Below are 4672 nucleotides of genomic sequence, written 5' to 3'. Positions count from 1 at the left end.
CAATCCTCACGAAATCCTTTGAGCAATTTTAACATTCAAATACTTAAAAGCCAGAGAAAAGGCCAACTACTAATTAATGCATTATGCAAAAATCTTGCTTTGCTATCGCCTCACTTATCCGATCCGATGCATAAAAGTCCAACACTAAAGCCTGTCTTGTAGTAACCATCGACAGTCACAGTAACTCCCACAATTTATAGACATAAGCAATAACCACTCCCGGGACAAACTACACTATCACTATTGAAAATTTGCAGCCTGCTTAACTTTGTTTTACATGGCAAATTGGACTATGCAACCCAGGAATATCCTTAAAATATTTTCTTGGCGGTATCTCATGTCAAAGTGAATTTTCACTTCCAACTGTTATCGTCAAGTCAACTTTACAAGTGTTCTCAGCAGAATGCGATCTCCAGATCATAAGGAATTATCTTTAAGATTATTCCTGCCATCAGAGGGGTCAAAATACAATAATCACTATGCTGAATAGAAGTTTAAATCTTCAGACTATTGCAAGTAAACACCAAAATTCGAGGTAGTATACTAGAATCTCAATTAAAAAGCATTATTTCAGTTACTTCATTTCTCATATCAATTTCCCCATCTTCTGTTAACCAATCAGTCAGTCAGTAACTACCATTCCCTCGATTTCATAGGACATGCTTTGTCTTTCAAGTAGTACAAAGTCTACCCCATCAAATGACATTTTGGGGTTAAAGAAATGGACAAAGGTTTGCAGGCATATATATTAAGCTGGTCTTCATACATGTAAATACCATTACATATCCAAAGTCAGATTTAAAAAATGAATAGTAGGTAGAGCACAGCATCTAAGTTGTTGTCTGGGTAAGCGAATTTAGAGCTTTTCGAATTCTCACAGGATATGCAGAGCATCTACAAGTTCAGTTCTAGTTGTCTGGGTACCCGAATTCAGATCGCTCCGAATCCTCACAGGATATTCAGTCTTAACGAAAAGCACTGCTTTCCATTAGTATTAGGGTCGATGTTATGGCCTGCCGCAGCTACACCAAGAGCCTGTGCATAAGAAAAGTAGTTTGTTTGATTTTAGAATATACTAAGTTTCCGTGACATAACCTACCCTCTTAAAGTGAAAATAGCCTGTTAAGTTAGTCCCAGCAGCTATTCTAAAGTTATTATTGTAATTAATACTATATCGTAGAGTACACTTTCCCATTAACAATCCCATATATTACTACCATTGTTCCTTCAAACTCCCAAAGACAAAAGGATAAAGAATGCCATTCTTTAAGATATATGTAATAGGGCACCAATTTAAGGCAACAGGATAGAGTGCCATTCTAAGATATATTTAATAGGGCACCTATCTTACACTGAAACAACCGCATCTAACTTTAGTGCTACACAACTGAAATGTGCCACGCAATGCAAACTAATATCTGGCAACTTTCGTCCTTTAGTATGCAGTCTTAAGGGAACAAACTACACAACCCCAAGGGTCAAAAAATTAAGTTAGGGAATTAAGAATAAGGGGTTCCCAAAGCAAGCTTCGGCGCTGGAGGAAAGGTGGATGAAAGTAAGAGTCAATGAAAATATGCAATGCAATCTGAACTGTATTTCCTAACATGAAAGCTTTGCTTGAAGAGTAAGAGGGGGGAGGGTGAAGTGTTGAGACGTTGACGGAACGACTTTACAATTCTGCCCAATTTTGAATTACAATTTCCACTATTAACCAGCCTATTAAAATACCTGACAAGACCTAGGCCCCTTAAAAAATCTTATTTACTAGTGAGAATGAAATTCTAAGTTATAAACGCATGTCAAGAGTTACCTACCCTATTCTCAGCTCCACTAATACATTCAAACTTAGATCTCATGACCAAACAAAGGGTTCAAGTACTGTAAAACACTTTGCTATTAATAACTTGCACTGTCAAATGTCTACCTATGTCTGATTAATGAGTTTTTTACCCCAGTATTCCCAACATCCTTAAGAGACTTTAGGATTTATTACCTTTATCCTAACCCTTCAATCTATATAAAATTAAGACGTTCTTCACCCTATACTAACCTATCCTATATTTCAAGTTCCATATCCAACTTCCCATTAAGTCCTAGCTACACGAAAACTATCAACCTTTCAATTCTAACCTAAGTAAAAAGTTGGTTGGTTTGAAATACCTGTTCATGGTGACAAAGTCACCATGCTTGTTTTTGAACTTCCTATTGTGCATGGTGACTTGGTCACCATGCACAACATGAATCCACCTTTGCCTGGCAGGTGGCACCGCCACCCCGGCAAAGGTGGACTTGGGAAGTGGCCAAAGAAAAATAATCATCATTTGAGGTGCAAACATCTGAGGCGCAAAAACTTAATCATCTGAGGCAAAAAATCATCTGACTCAAAACCTTTAAAAATCATCTGAGCGCAAAAACTGTTCAAAAAACTAAACAAAAACTTAATCATCTGAGGCGCAAAAAACTTAATCATCTGAGGCGCAAAAAACTTAATCATCTGAGGCGCAAAAAACTTAATCATCTGAGGCGCAAAAAACTTAATCATCTGAGGCGCAAAAAACTTAATCATCTAAAAAAAACAAAATCTGAGGCGCAAAAAAAACTTAATCATTGAGGCAAGATCAAACCCAAAAAACTTAATCATCTGAGCAAAAAAAACTTAATCAACCGCAAAAACTTAATCATCTGAGGCAAAAAAAACTTTCATCTGCAGTTTAAATAATTACAACTTTAAAAAGCCAGTGTTCAAAAAAATTCCAAAATAGGGACTTAACTAAACTTAATTCTAAAAAACAAAACTCGCTGAAATTAAACTCAAACCCGCAAGGCAAAAGTATTTAAAGTTTAAATCTACTAACTTAAAAAATGTAATCTTTCAAAAATTACCTTCCACACGCATTAAACTAAAACTTCCACACATTAAAATAACTTTTGATGCTAAGATGTTATTAAATCAAAAATAAAAATTAAAAGCTTTAAAACAAAATGCTTTAGCTGAAACAAATCCTAAATTTCTTGAAATATTCAAATCTGGAAAAGTTAAATTTTAACCTTAGCAATTTTAAAAAAATTTTCAAATTAAAAAAATTTGAATCTTTAAAAATAAACGAAATCAAAAAGCCTGAAAGATTTAAGATTTTGATTCTGAAAAAACTAAACTAAAAATGTTTGGAGGTTGCTCAAGTTACTCCACAAAAAAATAAAAAAATACTCACCCATTAATCCTGTTTAGTCATAACTTATCTGTACATCTGAGACTTCAATAACTCATTGTGGCACGATCATTTAACGACATACCCTGACCTGAAATAAAATATATATTATTAAAGATCAAAATGCTCTAGTAAGTGGAAAGAACCAAAGACCAACTAATTGTTACAATCACCTGAGCCATCTGATAAGTTAAAATACTAAGACAAGGAGCAGCAAGCAAGGCTTTATAAATACTGATAACCTACTAGTTCATTGCCACTTAAGCCTACAATAATTAAATTTTAAATCAACTAAATATACCCCATATATTTAGCTAGAGTTTAACTCTCTAATCAAGAAACTTTAAAACCCTATTGCATCGTAAGACTTGTTCTATTGCATTATAAACTTAAAGTGAAAATATCCGTAGTACTGCATAATACTGCTAGTATGAACCAAAGTACATATAATTACCACTTAAAGTAATCTAGTTCAGCTTAGTAAGTAAGCAAGCTTCGAAACAGTCTTAAATACCATGTTGAAAGGCAATCTACAGCAATACCTAACATTTTTAACATTTACTGTAGAAATTTACAACAAAATATAAAAAATACCAATATTTCAAGACCTAAAACCCGCAAACTGAAAGCTTTCATACGACAATTGTAGGTCATAGCTCAAGTACCACAAGCTAAATACTTGAGAAATACAAAAGGCAAAACTTCCATAGTATCTATTCGCCAACCCAACAAACCTTGAAGCCACGCCTTAACGCCTAAAATCTTGCAAAGTCTAAATATTCACAAAACGACATATCTGAGAACATGCAAGTAATGCAAATAAGTGATTTGAACCTAGAACAAACTAAAGTCAGGCTAGAGAGCATTTGTACACTGCGCACCAAGACTATACAAGAAAATACCGCCTGAAGTGAAGATCACACAAAAAACCAAATTTAAAAAAGAACTACTCTCCTACCCTGAAAAAAATACGATTCTGACGAAAAAACACTTCACAATTATAAAATCTAAAAGGCAGCTTACTTTGAAAACGTACAAAGGCCCGTCAGTGAAGGAGCCATCCTTGTGGAGGCCTGTATTAACTGTATATAAAACCAAAGTGGAACCAACGTTCCTTTAAGTACAGCACAGCCGAGATCCCAAACTCAAATGAACGAAAAAGTCAAGTTAGTATCAACGAAACCTGTCTTACCAAGCTGGAGACTCAACAACACTGAAACAAGCTGTTCTTGATGATAACAGCCAACGACCGCTGCAACTGCCTGTTTGTGGGACGTTACTTTATCGCCCTTTCGCCACCGAAGAGGTTTAAGGCGATCAGAAAATCGACAGAAATTATTATTATTATTATTATTATTATTATTATTATTATTATTATTATTATTATTGAGAGTTGCCAGGCACTCTTCCTTTTTAGCGAACTACCCCAATTATGTATCAGTAGTTAGCCCATCTGAAAAAAA

General features: G+C 34.7%; 1 long non-coding RNA gene across 1 annotated transcript; it reads right to left on the bottom strand.

The window, feature by feature from the left end:
• Positions 1–731: 731 nt before the first annotated feature.
• LOC136837746 (uncharacterized) lies at positions 732–4361 on the bottom strand. Its single transcript, XR_010852750.1, has 3 exons — positions 4233–4361; positions 3213–3300; positions 732–1035 (listed from the first exon to the last, which is right to left on the bottom strand). It is a non-coding gene; the product is annotated as an uncharacterized lncRNA (long non-coding RNA).
• Positions 4362–4672: the final 311 nt, after the last annotated feature.

The sequence above is a fragment of the Macrobrachium rosenbergii genome, chromosome 59, assembly GCF_040412425.1.
Source record: "Macrobrachium rosenbergii isolate ZJJX-2024 chromosome 59, ASM4041242v1, whole genome shotgun sequence".
NCBI classification, from domain to species: Eukaryota; Metazoa; Arthropoda; class Malacostraca; order Decapoda; family Palaemonidae; genus Macrobrachium; species Macrobrachium rosenbergii.
This window is presented reverse-complemented; position numbering and strand designations above follow the sequence as displayed.